At 41.5% G+C, this 17260-nt stretch overlaps 1 long non-coding RNA gene across 2 annotated transcripts; it reads right to left on the bottom strand.

Annotated features, from left to right (window-relative positions):
• Positions 1–9483: 9483 nt before the first annotated feature.
• On the bottom strand, positions 9484–16461 carry LOC144118670 (uncharacterized). 2 transcript variants are annotated; one of them, XR_013312097.1, is made up of 4 exons: positions 16424–16461; positions 12037–12070; positions 10549–10611; positions 9484–9606 (listed from the first exon to the last, which is right to left on the bottom strand). It is a non-coding gene; the product is annotated as an uncharacterized LOC144118670 (long non-coding RNA). The 2 variants fall into 2 exon arrangements; XR_013312098.1 differs by lacking the exon at positions 12037–12070.
• Between the last annotated feature and the right edge of the window lie 799 nt (positions 16462–17260).

Genomic DNA, 17260 nt, shown 5'->3' with positions numbered 1-17260 from the left:
GTGTTGCAGCACGTACTGGTTGGTTTGAAAAACCCTGGAATTCTTGATGCAGCGTAATTTCAATGCGATGAGTCTCTCTATTTTCGAATTTACTTGCCTCTTGCTGACAGACTTCAGCCTCTGGTCATGCCTGTTGCAGCGTACTTCGCTCCTTTCTCAGACACAGCTCAGTTTCGGTTTTAAGAATAGTTTGCTTCATCTCCAAACACTATGTTTTGTTTCTGGCTCCAGGCTGGAGAGTGAACGCTTATATTTAACGAATTTTTTTCCTAGACTCGTTCTGTTGTTGTTAGCCTCGCCTTGGAAGCTTTTTATTTCTGGTACAGTAAGAAAGGTATCGCCGCTCTCTCTGATGACACATTCTAATTTCTAATTTTGAAAGCAGTGCTCAAAAATTTTGCTTAGCCCGAACGAAGTGACCTCTCTATAGCTGAAAGGATCTTGTGCTCTTCTTTTATGCCATCTTAAATGTTTTTTGAGAGAAACGCAACTTTACCCGGACCTCGCAAAGATGTGCACAATTTATGTCATCTTTTCAAGCTCCTGTGCATCCGACGCGATTCCGTACATTGCACTGAGCTCTTGACCGTCCGTCCAGAAGGAAATATTTTTTGACATTTCACATGGCTAAGATTCTATTTCGTTTTCTTAATACACAAATTCAGAGAAAATAACGGAGGTGTACATTTGTGTGAAGCAACGGCTAAGGTGGCGGCATGCTTCACAGTAAAGGGTTGGAAATGGCTTTACATTAGACACTGCTCTAAAGCTGGTAAACTTCATGAAACATTTTTTTAAGGAACGTAGGACAACTTTATTTGGGTGAAAAAAGGCGAACACTGTGTTCGTTGATTGCTAACGGGTGCTTCAATGCCGCACGAATGTGCACGTTATAAAGGTGTGTCCGTAATGCAAGTCTGGCGTGTTTTTTTCTCGCTTTAATTGCTTCGTTTTTATACAACAGTTCATGTTCTCTTTAATACAGAAAAAAAATATGTCCGCCACAATATGTATTAGGATATCAAGAAAATGCAACTAGGAATAGAGAAACTTCTGCCTTTGGCTTTCAGAAAATTCCCAAGTGAAACTGAAACCTGTGGTTTCGGTTAAGACCAATGTAAAAGCAACTGACTTTAGGGATGTTGGATGTTAAGGTGCAACTTTAACCAGCACGATATTCAACTTTAATTGTGAAAATATACGTTTTATTTAAATAGTATACTTGGAATAATCTAAGGTGTATTCATACAATTAACCTCTTTTATATGTTATAAATCAACTTATGGTGACAAATACACATTTGTAGTTAACATAATCAATGGTTCGACGAAAGTTGCCTCACGCTCCCTCTATTGCTTTTGCTGCGGCTCTATGTCGGCCATTGCCATCCATGCATGCGCCCTCACCCACACCAACCGCATGCCCAGCAATGCCATCCAGTGCGCTGCGCGCGCAGAAGCTGCCCTCCCGAAGTAGTTGGGCTCGTCAGGCATGAGATGGCGCTGCTGCGCGCAATTTCAAGAGCTACGAGACGCTTCATTTAGGTCACGGTCGCCACTACAGATTTTGCTACTGTAGCTAAAGTGTGGCATGAAGAGAAATCCTGTATTTCTTATATAAATTGCTGGATTGGGCAGCAGAGACTGATATCACGAAGTGAAGGACAAATTGACAAAGTCTTCGTGGACGCACGTTCATGCGATAAACAAAACAAACACGTTATTTCAGCAATTATGAGGAAGAGTATATATGATGTAAAAAAAAATATTTTTCGGAGTTTCAAGATGACAGTGAGAGACCTGTAGTTAAAATAACACTATTGTAAGTGTGCATGCACTCAATTCCACACTTCATCTGCCTTGTGTCTGGCTACACATACATCCACACATCATAGCAGCGTAATTATAGTACTTGGTCTACTCTATTTTATGCACAATTCTCGCAATTTTGAGCGTAGTAAATGATGTTCGCTTTGAAATGATACCGGACAGCTCAAGAGGGACTCTTTCAACAAAAACTTATTGTATAGCGCTGATAAATCCCAACGGCCGTCATAAAATTTACGATACAAATATAAACCTTATAAAAATCATCTCAGGGCCGTTTATGCATGCTGCAGAAGGTAGATATGCAGCGCCGAGGATCAGTTTCGTTTCATAAATGTCTGTTTAGTTGCTGGGTAATGAATGGAAAGAAAGGTGGGCTGTTCCGTCCTTGGGCACCTATAAAGTATAAAGGAATGACTTAGACAATTTGTTTATGTTAAGTGAACATTTCTGATTGTCATGCTCCACGAGCTTACAAAGTGCAGAATTAAGTCCTAAAAACAGATTGAGTCATCTTCACTAAACATCAGTACAGTTTCTACGCTTAATACTTTTAAGTTGTATCCAGCAAAATTAGCGTTTATCCAGTGCTCGCTCCTTTCATGAATTTTGTCGTAATAGAGGGTGTAACTTATGAAAAAATATCGTTATTCTAGATTGTCTTAACCAAGACATTTAAACTGCTGCGCATCAACCGGAGAACAGAGCTGTTAATAACTGCGGGACGAACAAATCATGTTTGCACCGCTGTAGCCTTGAAAGGCAAGCAATGCACTCGAATAAAACATCCTGTCGTATAAAAATAAGGGCATCAGGCTATGTTAAAGGCAAAGAATTTAAATGTTCGCCAATGTACATAAACACACTGAACGCACAATACACAGAGTGGACGCTCTTCAGCAGCAATGAATCTGCGATATTTTGCGCAAACACTCTCATCTAGGAGGAATTTTAAAGTATTTTACGAACAAACCCAAGCTGCTTGAAACATTCTTGATACCCCGTATCCGAAGCGAAATATAAAAAATTCGGGTTTCTTCTCCGAAAGATGGTGTTCACTGCCACCAGCAATCCCTACCAGCACATCGTAACCACTCGACATCGACATCATCTGTGTGCTCAGCTGCGGGGCGCGTTCACTTTCTTTTCAGTTTCGCAAAGTCGACAGCAAGCCCCTCAAGCATGTTCATAAACAAATGGCAGAGGTCGTGACTCGCCTTAATCACGTAATGCCATTGACGCATATTAACATTCTTGTATCTCACAGGTGACAGTCGTACGTCTCTGCCGAAGCATTAGCATTCGATAATAGCAGCATTAAGTGGCGGCTAAAATTAGATTGAAAAATACACTGTTCGGATATAGAAATCGCAAAGCAACTCATAGATTAAAGTGGCGTAAGAAAAACACCTAACATGCGAAAATATCTAGCGCTGTATCCACAAAGAATGCATAAGTTGAAGGGAGATTTACTTGGGCTAGGCGATAGAATGCATTCTTGCTCCTTTTGATGCTTCTGCTGTTTGAATTATTCAAGATGTGGACTGTAATATTGAGCATACCAGTGTTGGCAGCTATGAAAACTAATGTGCTTGGGAAGAGCGCGGATTTATTGATGCTGTGAAGAGTTTATTTCATTACTTTATAGACTGGACCAACTGACTCTGAAAGGGACAGAAATAAGTACCTGAAATAAAGATAAGGCCTAAAATCGCAACGAAGATATATTATTCCTGCGAATAGGATGAACTCCACTGCAGAACTCTCAGAGTGGTTTTCTAAGAGCAGTTATTATTTTTCTCTTCCAATTAAAAATTAGACAGGAAGAGTTTCTCCCAGTATTGCGTTATTTTACCCTGCCGCTGCCCAATTATGAAGTGGAAGAATGACAGGAGACATAAAAAGACCATCTCTTCAAAGTCAGCTTAACATCTGTTCAGTCCGACTGTGCTGACTTAGACCACCAAAATACAGTGTTCTGTGATTTTACTTTGTTTATTGTCGATTAGCTTTTATTGATCTGGTCATCATGTCTGGCTTTCGGTGCGTAGGCATGCACCATTAAGAGCTTGTATCTCTTATTAGCATAATTACGATAGCTTCCAAATTATCGTTAATACTATAGAACTCCTCTATGTTCCAAGCCATATCCTGTTTGATGAGGAATCCCACAAATAGTTCTTGTTTGTCTTCTAATCAATGATAGCACAGTATATGCGAGCCCCTTAGTACTGCATACGTTTCATCTGTCCTAATTGACCGTACTAAGCCCTATGGCAGCCAATTTAATGCCCTCTAGTTCCTCGAAGAAAACATTTAGGCTATCCTTACTGGATAACGTTCCAGCGTTAAACGTGTCCAGGTTCAGTTTCCAATGGCGGCTGGTCCGCAGCAAGAGATTCTTAGCACCTTCCGGTGCGTCGACGGTATGACCACCGTCTTGGCCAATTGGGCCTCAGCTGCTGGGAACTTAGGGCCGGCGCTGAATACGCGTGCTAACGCCTTAGTTTCAGGACTCCGGGAATGGAACGGCGGGCACCAAGGTCTTTGCCACCCGTAATGGCACCAGTCCCAGTTTGGTGACCCGGCGGGGCGGTTAATCGGTCGCCTCGAAGTCTGGCAGGACGTGGCCGGCAAGAGCACAAAAAAGCTGTCCGTCCTCCATGCATCTGCTCCGTTATCCATTTCTTACGCTCGGCGCGCTGTGGTTGTTTCCACGCCCCATGCGGGCGTCGTCAACTTCATCGTTGACAGCGCTGGTTGACAGAGTATGTCGGTAGTTTCTTAAACTAGTTTTTAAAAAACTGGAATAATTGCATTTGCAATCGTGACCAGTTGATTACTAATCCCACCTCGACCGCCAGCTCTCAACTTTTGGAAGGCGATCGTCTTGGGTTTGTAGTTTGAACCAGACCTAATTTATAGTTAACGGTAACCTTTCTATGATAGCTGTAATGTTTTATTTGTAGTTGAGCTGATGTGAATAAATGGTCGGAAATCAATGATTGCTTTAATTCCCAAGACTAGGAATTATGTAGGATGATGGCTACATTTACTATGCCTCCGGAAGCATCAAAAAGCACTTCCCTTTCACAACAGTATTATATTTTTTGATGCAGACACAAAAAAAGAACACTATGTCATACAAGACCCAAACGCAAAACAATTGCACGTAAAAAAAGTTCTTGATGGTTTCGACAACTTAAAGGTATTTAGCGTAGAAAAAATACTGATATTTAGTGAAGATGACTCAATCAGTTTTTAGGACTTATTTCTGCACTTTGTAAGCTTGTGTAGCATGGCAACCAGAAAAGTTCACTTAGCGTGACTAACTTGTCTAAGTCATTCCTTTCTACTTTATAGGTGGCCCAGGACTAACCAGTCCACCTTTCTTTCCATTAATTACCCAGCAACTAAAAAGACATTGCTGGAACTAAAATGATTCTCGACGCTCAATATCTGCATTCTGCAGCATGCATAAACAGCCCTCAGATGATTTTTATAAGGTTTTTATTTTTATCATAAATTCTGTCACTGCCGTTGGGATTTTTCAGCGCATTACAACAAGTTTTGGTTAAAAGAGTCCCTCTTGAGCTGTCCAATATCATTTCAACGCGAACAACATTTACCTGCCTCAAAATTGCGAGAATTGTGTATATAATAATGTACACCAATTACTATGAGTACGCTGCTATGAAGTGTGGATGTATGTGTAGCTAGACACAAGGCAGAGGAAGAAGGCTGGAATTGAGTGCATGCACGCTTACAATAGTGTTATTTTAACTACAGCTCTCTCACTGTCATCTTGAAACTCCGAAAAATATTTTTTTACATCATATATACTCTTCCTCATAATTGCTGAAATAACGTGTTTGTTTTGTTTATCGCATGAACGTGCGTCCACGAAGACTTGGTCAATTTGTCCTTCAATTCGTGATATCAGTCTCTGCTGCCCAATCTAGCAATTTATATAAGAAATACCGAATGTCTCTTCCAGCCACAGTTTCACGAGAGCAGCAAAAGCTGTAATGGCGACCGTGCCTTAAAAGAAGCGTATAGTCGCGCTTGGAATTACGCGCAGCAGCGCCATCTCATGCCTGACGAGCCCAACTACTTCGGGGAGGGCAGCTTCTACGCGCGCTGCGCACTGGATGGCATTGCTAGGCATGCGGATGGTGAGGGTGAGCGCACGTGCATGGATTGCAATGGCCGACATAGAGCCGCAGCAAAAGCGGTTGAGGGAGCGTGAGGCATCAGCAGCAACCGCGTCCCTCGCGCGCCGCCGCTTTAAATTGTGAGAGGACCGTCGTCTGCTTTGGAACTTGGCGCTGTGTGCGCTTTTGAAAAAGTGTTCCAACTATGGGTGGTGCAGTTTGAGAAAGCTCCGCCACGAGTGGTTGCAAGGCATCGAAGTGCTGCAAGCAGCAAGGGGAAGCTGCTTTGCAGGCTATGGCTAATCCCGGGTATCTAACCGTCGGCGATGCCCAGCGTGACGCTTGGAGTACAGCTGATACCAGAGAAGAGCGTATTCCTTAACCGCACAGCGTGTTTTCGGCGCGATGACGTGCGTATCGGGCGTGCTTGCTTGCCGTAAAATCCAATGCGCGAAGCCAAACGAGAGAACACTGCAAAAGAGAAAACTGCTCTACGGGTCGAGATTGTCATACCTGTTTACTTGTTAGTGCCTAGTAACAAGCGAGTTGTTATGCTAATTTCAGATGCATCAAATCACATTGCAAAAACAGTTTTGCATACTGGCTTTTTATTTATGGATAATGAACGCAATCGTCGGCGAAAACCTCAATAGATCAGGAAATGCGATCACCATTATTGCGATCATTGTGTATATTAGCAATAAAAAAGTGCCCCTTATGGTATTTTGTGGTCCACCGCATGTTAAAACACATGCACACGAAATATAACCATCGGCTGCTAAGAACAGAGCGCTGTTAGTGAGGAATCACTAAATCAATGATGTGATGCGGGGGTGAACGGATAAGGGACTTGTTTCAGACGGAGCAGTCATGGGCCAATTTGCCACAGGTTCATGAAAAATTTAAGAAATTCCCGATCTAGTCCCTATCTAGGGTATAGAGAGGATGATCAGCAGATATTAAAAGAAAAAGAAAGGGCTTCGCGTATAGAGTGTAGGCGAAAATCTTGTCGTCCGGAACGAAGAAAATCCAGGTCCAGTTGATGAAGGTTATAAAGGTTGAAAATAAGATATGTGCCCTAATGATTAGCAAATAATGCTAATAATCCAATAGCGCTGCAAATAAGGACAGAACGAGCGTTACATTATCTGAAAAGCGTATCCGTGTTACATTGCCCACCAGCGGCAGGGCGCTCTCCGGCAGGAATTGTGTACAAACCATGGCCGAGTCAGTGCTGACTTTAGGTCCGTGATTTAAAAAAAAAATTAAAATATTTTCATCACTACCACAACTGAAGGAAATCTTCAATCTTGGAATATATTTCACCAGTTCAGTTAAGCATATTACTGTAGGATGCATCGGGAAAAATGTGCGAGTGCGCATTTTGTGTATTACAACAGCAGCGGCGTCTATAAACACTGCAACGACTTGATAAGACCATTCGTCAACGGAAGCCTCCTTGATGGCTTTTGGTTATGGTGTTCGGCTGCTGACCCTCAAGACGTTGTTTCGATACCGGCCATGGTGGTTGCATTTTGATGGATACAAAATTGTAGAGGCCCGCGTACTGTACGCTGGCAAGGCGAACTTAAAGAAACCTATGTGGTAGAAATTATCCGGAACCTTCGGCTACGGCGTCCCTCTTAGCCTGAGTCGATTTTGGACAGTAACACCGGAAAAAAAACCAGGATATTCGTAATCAGGGATGACATTACTGCTTCTATCAGCAAATGATAAAGCTTTCCCATAAGGAGCCTTCATACCTGACCAAAATTTGAAACATTTCCAGAAAGAAGGATCGAAAGAGCGTCGTATTATAGAATCACGTTCCGGCGCGTTGAAACAGACGTGCATAATTTCGAAAGGCCTACGTAGAACTCAAGGATTAGGAACGGGTTGTTGACTTGCTTCCGTTTGCGGAACAGCTTTTTTCTTTCTGAAGAGCTTCTGGAAAGATAATGTGATAAAAGACGCGGTTTTCTACTCGAATTGATATAGAAGAGGAGAATTATGCTCACTAATTTCAATTACTTCTTATTAAAACTCATTATTCATTGACTCTAGGGTCAATGAAATCATGCATACATGTATTGAGGTAATTTCACGTTATTAGTTAATTGCAGTACTGTTACCGAATCTGTACTCTCCAATTCTTTTTATTGTGGGATTTGAACATGGTGTGCAGTTATTTGACATCGTAACGTGAATAAAGGAGTGGTCTCTTGGCCTAGGCTGTGTTTCATGGAGTGTACGAGATGGGGGAGGATATATCTAGTACAATTAAAATAGCTGAATTGGAACCAGTTCTTCTAGGTTGAAATATAAGATAAATAACAGTTTCTTTTGACGAACAGACTTTTAAAATACACATTTTTCTGACGCGCATTTGGCGAGTGGTGTACGTTAAGAGAAGGCATTTAGCAGCAATTGAAGATGCCGAGCTAGATCAGGGGTACTTGGGAGCATCAACATTAAATGAACACTTCAGTCAATTAATATTCTTGAAAATTTAGAAACCTAGAGAGTTTCTACCTCAAAGCGGGCAGGGTGTCGTGTTCTTAAGAAATAATTATGAACCTATTGGGGCTTTTGTAGCTAATCAGGACGGAATAAACATTTAATAGCTCACTCATTTGGAAACCTCAGTGGCGCGAAAGCGAAATCTCGGCCGATTAGAATCTATTCTATATTCAAAATTAACATCTGTGGTTCAAGTTAGCCAGAAAAGTATAAATTTTGTATCTCAATTTTAAGAGACTAACAGTATTACTTATTTGAAAAGAGGATATCTAACTTTGCAGTGATTACAGAGTCGTTCCCTTACACGTAATATTTTCATACCGTTGCGGGATCAGCAGATTTCTCATCATAGTGGAAAGATGAGCTGCAAAAAAGGGACAATCGCATGAAAGAGGACGGGACAAGCGCCCCTTCTTTTCCCGATGAATAAACTTACCCGAGAACTCATCGTGATGAACATTTCTCCTGATGTTATATCAGTACAACGAGCCTGTGATGTCTGAGAGAGCAGCGTAACAAAGAGCGAAGCCGAATATCTTTCAATGTGTCGAACAGCGGGTGTTGTCTTCTTCGTTTTCACTCTATGTTACCAGCGATACATTTATCGTAATGAATAAGACAAGGAAACCTGATTTGAGAACGCTGCACTACTTTCCATACGATAAACGCCGCCTATAACGACGGTTTCCATCCAGTTTATATAGATTGCGGTTAGTATCTGCTGCCATCCGATCTAAGCGGGTGTGCGAGCGTCGTTTCCATCATGATACCATTCTGTTTGAATTTGGCCGCCACCATTGGCACTTTACATACATTTTTTTTTTAAAAATCGCAAAGCAATTGTTGCAGATTGCGAAATGTTCAGCTTAGTAGTGGCATTTGAAGAAAGTTATTGACAAAAAAGGCAATGTTTTACATTTAAGACTGTTCTTTTGTTTGTATGTTATGAAATGAGCAAATGCGGATGTCGTTCACTGCCCGTGTTTATTCAGCAACAGGTGAACTTCATTCCTTGCTAGCCATGCCTTCTGCCCTCCCCTTGTTCATCTCATCCATAATGTATAGAGGAATCGCCTCAGCTCCATTGGGTGCCATAGACAGCAGCGCTGAAAACAAAATATCAGAGAATTGTGTTAGGAAGTTTGAATTGAAGTGTTTTAAACATTGCTGCTCTAATCTAGCCGTTCATAGCTGCGCAGTTGCGTCATAATTTTCATGACACTGTTTATATAAGAGCAACCGCGTGTATTTACAAATATCCGCGATGAAAATTTGACTTAGTGGGGAACAATTTTACATAGCAACATTTTCATAACGCAGTTGCTTCCAATAAATTTGATTTTGAACCTATCAGTATATCCTGTCTGGAAGGCCATCAAATAAACTGTCGAAAGTTGAAACTAAAGACAGCACCCTGATTAGTCCTTTGAACATACTAATTAAGGCCATTCTCAACAATTTCAACTTTCAACAGTTTACTAGAAAGTCTTGTAATCCAGATATGCTATTTGGTTGATAATCGACTTTATTGAAAGCATTTTCGTGCTGAAAATGTTCCTTTTCAGTTTCGTTGCTAGGAAGATCTGCACTCAAGCTTGTTGGTTAGTTGAATGCAAGCGTAGTTCACTGCTTCGCCGATATATAAAAGGGATATATAAGCAGCAGTGCGCTTTCTGGAAAATAAATTTAGTTAATGATTTCCCGTGTGAAGTTTTTTCACAGTGATAGGCTTGGGGAATATGATTAAGTTTACCAGAGCAGTTAAAGTCTTTTTCTTCCATTACTGTGGCACTTAAGATTGTTTGCTGACAGAATGAAGAGAGACGGGTGGGAAAGGGGAGGAAACTCCTCCAACATTGAACACTGCTTAGATGGTGCGGCGTTTCCGCCAAAGGGAGCAAATATAACTACGGCGGCAGCGGGGACTGATAATTTGAGAATGTTTCAGTGTTCTATTTGCCGCGGTTACCAGATCGTGTTCCCCCTATTTTGGCGAAAATGATAGTAAAACGTATTGCACATTTAAAATTTTAATTTCGTAAACATACCCAGCATGGCAGCCACCAAAGACAGCAGACGGACTGCGAAGGTGTTGGACATATTGGCTTGGCCTGCAAAATAATAATTTGCCTCTAGCTTAAAGTGCAGAAGAAATAATATACTCTTCTACACTCGTTCGCGACGATGATGGCGAAATAGTGCGTGTTTTGTAGCATTTTATGAAGCCTCTTCTTTAGGAATAGTTGCTTCAGGGTCCATTTGACATTGGTTCTGGGTTTACATCTACTCTGAGCTTTCTGATGTAGTGACATGAAAGGCAAAGTTTCGAAAGTTTCAACATGTGCGACTGCGATTTGTTCGCTTTTGTTAAGTAATGGGAATGTCATTTGCAAGCCATTCCCATTACACATATAATGGCAGGGATATAAATCAAATGAACGAACATATAATAAATCGTACTCCACACATCTCATTTTTCAGCATCTGCGCTACTCACAGGCTGCATAAAGTCTGAATGAAAAGGATGCGCACCAGGATAGAGGCTGAGATAACAGGAACAGAAAAGGTTACTATTCAAGAATACTATACTAGGCGCAGTAGCATGTACGGTTTTCAATCAAATCCACAAAAAAACAAGCGAATTGCCTTAAATAGTGGTGAGTTTTATTGGAAGAAATGTTATAGTTATGACTGCAAGGACACTGCTTAACACTGTGCCAGAAAAACAGCATATTAAGCAATCCATGAGGGAAATCAATGACCGCGATCGCCATGCAGGAAGTTATAGTTTTCAAAAAATTGTTTTTCGGCAGGGTGTGGCACTGCCTTTTTGATGGAACCTGCAGCCGTGGCTCAATGGTAAGGCGCTGAGCCGCTGGGCCCAGCCGACCGTCGTAAATCGAGCGCAATAGGCACTGCTGCATCTGAGGGCATATTTTGGAACAGGTGTTGGTAATGGGCTTACATACGGATAGTTTTGCTATTTTAATCGCGGACGGAGGACTATAGGAGCAGTATCGGTAAAAATTGAGATTTTACTTATTTACAAAAAAAATCGACATCGCGTTTGGAATTAATGTGAAAAATATTTATTATCCTCGCGGTCAGGTCTTTCCTGCGGGCAGCTATGAATCCCAGGCGTAGGCGGGAGTTTCTTTTTTAATTTTCTGTCAAGCTTGAAGCGTATCAAATACAACAATTACCAAAATACAGGTGTTAAGAACTTCCCGGCGGTGAGATTTTCCTGACCACGATTTGGGTGTCAGCACACAGTGCACTGATCTGTCGGCACGTCGCTGTAAGCTTGTTTTCTTAGAGGTCACATTTTCCGTTAGCCAGATTTACCAAATCCAGCTTTGAAAGTAGCAACGACCTTTACACGTCAGGGTTGCTCTGTGAAACCGAATTACGCGACATTCTTAGCGCAGCCCCAACATTCATCTCAAATATGAGAAATGTAAGAAATAAACCTCCGAATTCATAAACTACAGAATGTGCAGTGTATGTGCAGTGGACGGTGGCATAGTTTTACTCACCACTCCTTAGTCTGCAGGTAGGAAGTCACAGCAGCTGTGTAAATTGTACCCGTTATGAAACAAATGCCAGTGGTGTATTGCATATATGTTGCTCGAAAAACACAGCGGAGCAATTTTTGATCGTGCATGGAGCAAAACAACTAGCAAAGAAAAAGTACAACACAAGCTGTTTGGTCTTTTCATAGATGTCTGTAAAGATGGAAGACAGAAATGCCGAACAAATCCTGTTTTTCGGAAACTTCGAAAACATCACATCACTGAGATACTTTACAGGAGACATAGGTGAAAGATATGTTAACTGCAGTGATATGAAATGCTATAAACGACGTGTCGGACGCCATGTGAAATGGAGTTCGTCATGTCGTGGCAGGTTCCTTGTAGTGATGGACACATTTTTCGTGGACGAAAACACGTTGTGCCTTTGGCGATCTGTCAATATCGCGACTAGAAAAGAGAACAAGGCTATGCCAGTCACTTCAGCGAAATTCCTCGCGCTCTTCTCATCTGCCAGAGTATTATCGGTGGCATTTTTCATTCGCTATAGCAATAAAGCCGCATGACGCGATACATTCAAATTCCAGACCCAGCGTATGTGCGCAAGACTTGATGATTAGTTTGCGTATTCTTATCTAATTAGATGTGAGAATGGTTGTTATTTGGAAAGATTTATTTACCACATTTATTCGAATCTAGACATTAGCTCTTAAAAAACACGAGTTATGAAACAATTATGTAGGATTATATTCCAAGATTTTTGACGTTGTGTCTTTAAAATATGAATACAACGCATAAAAACAAAAAAGTAGCACACGGGTAGAGGCTGCACGAAACGCAAAAAGAGAAAAGCAATGTATCGGTTACTAACAAGAACTGATAACAAAAAGAGCACACACGACCGTTGGCTGCTTTTTTGACCTCGTTTTAGCTTCGTGTGGTGGCGTGAACACATTTCCGTTGAAGTGGAAGCTCTTCACACGTGGTTTTCCGCTGACAACATGGCAACAAAGAGACAGTGTCTTTACACTGCCGCCTTCAAGTGAAAAGTCGCGAAGGGTAACAACAGTCTCGAAATCTGTTAGCCCGTTGGAACGTGTAAATGTATGAATAGAATTTTCACCGGTGGAGGGGCAGAGAAATTATGCTCACCGACTAGCAACGAGGATGGCCTTCAGGGGCCGGAAGAAAAGCCGCCATCCAAAACTGAACTGAGAACTGGCTGTGTTCATAAAATCCCGGAGGTCCGTGTCACTTCCACTAACCAGAGAAGTGCAACAGGCCTAAAGGAGAGCGTTGGCAAGAGAGCCGGGCATTCCACCGGACCAGTGGAACACTCGAGCTAACTCCAACATGCTTTATGAAGCGCGTGTCGCTAACAGTTCGATTGCTGCAGCCTGAGATGACATCCCTCAAAACTTGGTTGCGCGCTTGCTGCGAAACTTTAGCATTTAGAGTGCGCTTAATGGCATAGAAGATTGTGAACTGTATGAAGAGGGCAGTGATAATGAGGTCAGCGATTTTCTTTTGCGTGTTTTCTCCGCTGTCGTTCTCACTTGCAAATTCCCCCGGCTTGTACTCGAGAAATTTTTTTTTCTTTTTGGCAATTAACTTTCTCTTCTGGCCTTAAAATATTGGCTGGACAAGATTCGAATCAATGTATTTCCGCAGCCTTACACTCCAAGTAAATTCCCCGCTCATAGGTGCTGTTAATCAGGAATCATCTTCGCTACAAAGCGAACCTGGATCCAAGACCAATAGAAACTCAAACGTCTTGCTTGTATTTTAGAGCGGGACTGAACGAGTCTATTTTCTAGCGGCATGCTCTGAGAACACACGCTCTTCATCGCTCCTTAGATCTTTCATTCGCTATTATCTAAGAGGCCACTCAAGGTTCGTTTCTCACTCGACTTCGATTTATCGTCTACCTACGGGCATGTTACCGAACAACTATGAAAGAAAAACGAAGCTCTTATGATGGAAATTTGTCTGTGTCGATTGTGTCAGTGAAGCTTAAGTTGTCAAGGTCACAGGATAAGGCGTCACCTCGTCTGTTTCTCTTTGAAGCTCATGCAGAGCCATGAGGGGTAGGGGTATTCACTGCTTAGGTTCACAAACATTTTTTCGAATGCCGGACTTCCGATGCCCCTATATCTCAACGCCTTTGTCGAGCTGCAGTTGTTGTAATTCGAGTATTCCACTAACTACCTGCCGACACGGATATTCCCTTGTTCTTGTTACTGTTAACAAGCGTCAGCTGGCCAATTCTTCAACCCAAAACATATCAGGCCGCAGTGGCAGCAAAGCATAAATTCCAAAATTAGTGCGCGCAAGGAAACGAAAGTTGAATATTAGTAAAGTGGATGTCTTAACAACCATCGACGAGATTTACAGTTAATTGGGCCTTTTTTGTACAGAACACGAGAGCATGTAAACCAAAGCAGGAATTGGTTGCTTTGTATCAAACCATACTTATAGGTGCCAAAAGTGAATCAAGGTATTATCAACCCTGGTGTGTTGCTGCACGTACTGGTCAATATTAATCAAGCCTGGCACTCTTTTTGTAGCGTAATTTTAATGCGATGAGTCTCTCTATTGTAGAATTTTCTTTTTTGTTGCTGACAGGGTTCAGCCTCTGCTCATGCCTGTTTCTTCGTCCTTCGATAATTTTTCAGAGACAACCAAGTTCCGGCTTTTAAAGAATAGCTTGCTTGATCTCCGAACACTGTCTTTTGTTTCTAGCTCTAGATTGGACACTGAAAGCTTATATTTCAGGCTTTTTTGCTAGACCTCTTTCTGTTCCTGTTAGCCCCACCTTGGAAGCTCTTTATTTCAGGTACAGTAAGAAAGGTATCGTAACTCGGTCTGGCGAAACATTCTAAGTTCCAAATTAGAAGGCTGTGCTCAAAAATTTTGCTTTCCCCAGACTAAGTGGCCTCTTTATTTATGAGGAGATTTCGTGCACTTCTTTTACGCAATTATGAATGTTTCTTGAGATAATCAGTATTTTACTCAAAACTCCCAAAGATGTGCACAATATATGTCATCTTGTCAAGGTCCTGTGCATCCGACGCGATTCCGGACATTGCACTGAGCTCTTGACCGTCCGTCCGGCAGCAAATCTTTTTTGACATTTCACATGCCTAAGATTCTATTTAGATTTTTAAATACATAAATTCACAGAAAATAACAATAGCCAACATTTGTGTGAACGCAACGGCTATGGCGGCGTCTTAAACCTCCTAAAACTTCCATAAAATAAGCTTCATTCTCATGGCAGGGAACAAAAATTCATAGCATAACATCTACAGGGTGCCAATGAAGGTTGCTGAATCGAAAGGCTATTATTTGTTTCAAGGAAACAGTAAAACATTTGTTATAAATCTACTTCTGTTACATGCTTTAAAGTTTCAATTAGCCTACGAGGACACGATTATAAATTGTGACTGACTTTAAGGAAGGCGTCTAGCCCAGAATAATTATTGCTTTTCCTTACTTGACAAAAAATATCTGTCCACAGAATATCTTTTGAGCCTAGACCCAAATACCCAAAAACCCTTATTGTTCGTCCCAAGGAATACAGCGTCGCGACACAGATAGTGGTGAAATCGGTTAGGGTAGTCTACGCAGAAGCACAAAAAAGGTAGCCTGGCGAAGCATGCATATAAATAAGAGTACAAGACCAATATAGATCGCTTTTACCAGAAAATATATGCCTTAAGCTTTCTATTTGAACGTAATTTAATGGCTCGCCATATGACTACGTGTCACTGTGAACTTTGAGAGTGGTTGTCGTAGAAGGCTCTGGAGCTGGGATTCTCATCAGTTTTATTCTATTTCCTATTTGGTTTTTCGTCATTTTTCTCTGAGCTTTTACTACTCTACATTTATTTTTGTTCATATAAACCGGTCTACATACAGGTTTCCTTGCAAGTGCCGCTGAGGCAACGATCGGATCATGTACATTGTGCATCAACCAAACATTATAGCCTTTGAGGCAATTTTGGTATCCCCTTAAGTTCATCAGATAAACTGCTAGTATTACTATTTTACTACGGAGACGAAAATGCTGTGTCTATTTGTTAGTTTCCTGTTCGAATGCATGAAGAGATTTCTTGGTTTGTTGTCTACCCTACCAAATCTAAAGCACTGTAGAAAGTAAAAATGAGCTTTTCCGAGATCAGTCGCTATGTGAGAACAAACTCGGCAATTGTAATCGCTCGTATTAGTATTAACGTTATCTTGCAGCATCGCAGCGACCCGACATTCAAAACTGGGATTGGTATGCGGTACACTTTGAAGAGTCACGAAAATAGGCATTCAGTCCACTTGTTGTGCAGTGTGGACAAAGAATTCGCGTATTACGGGGAACTCATGGCTTTCGCGTACTTACCGTTAAATGCCTCAGATTACAAAGTCAAAGATTTTCTGCTTCTGATGGTGATACAGCAGCAAATGCATCCAGATGGGGTATATATACTTGTAGCTGGGACGAAGCATCCTATACATTTGCTTCGACTGTCAGAAATTTTGACGGTAAAGCAGCGCATTCATGACAGGCAATTTAATCAGCAGCGGAGTTCCATTCGCACGCACAGCTGAAGTAACGAGAAAAAAAGCTGTTAACTCCGAGGAAGGATGAAGCGAAGAGCAGTACTGACCGGAATGTTGGAAAGTCTGTAATGAGAGCAGTGTTTGAATGACAGCCATTTTACTGCTCACCAGATTTTAATTACCACACAAAGCTGAAAAAAACAGCACAGTCTGACAATTTGGGCGTAATAGACGCTAGCTCTACACACAGACCGCAACAATATAAGAATAGTTAAGATAAGAAAATTTGAAGATCTGATTAAACAAGCCAACGCGCAGGAAACTGCGCATATGGTCTGCACTTTCTATTCATTTTTGATGGTCGCACGATTCGCACTTTTCCTTGCTCTGTCTTTCTCTTATTTATTGAGAAACACAGTAGCAAACATAAAGATTTAATATTTCCAATGTTTTTGTATAATCGGAAATTACAATTGATGTAAGAAACCTGCTGGGCTATTTATGAGTATAATATGACGCAATGATGTCCTTTTCCCCAGAGCTCTTGTTGGGACATTAATGTCCGCCTGCAGTTCGTCTTTCATTTGTGTTCTTGCATGGACGCTTTCCATTGCGTTAATTTATCATACCTTGTGAATTATTAATAAATTTGCTGCCGTTTTCTCCTGGGAGATTT

The sequence above is a fragment of the Amblyomma americanum genome, chromosome 2, assembly GCF_052857255.1.
Source record: "Amblyomma americanum isolate KBUSLIRL-KWMA chromosome 2, ASM5285725v1, whole genome shotgun sequence".
Taxonomy (NCBI): Eukaryota; Metazoa; Arthropoda; class Arachnida; order Ixodida; family Ixodidae; genus Amblyomma; species Amblyomma americanum.
The sequence above is the reverse complement of the archived record's forward strand: the minus strand, read 5'-3'. Positions and strand labels throughout refer to the sequence as shown.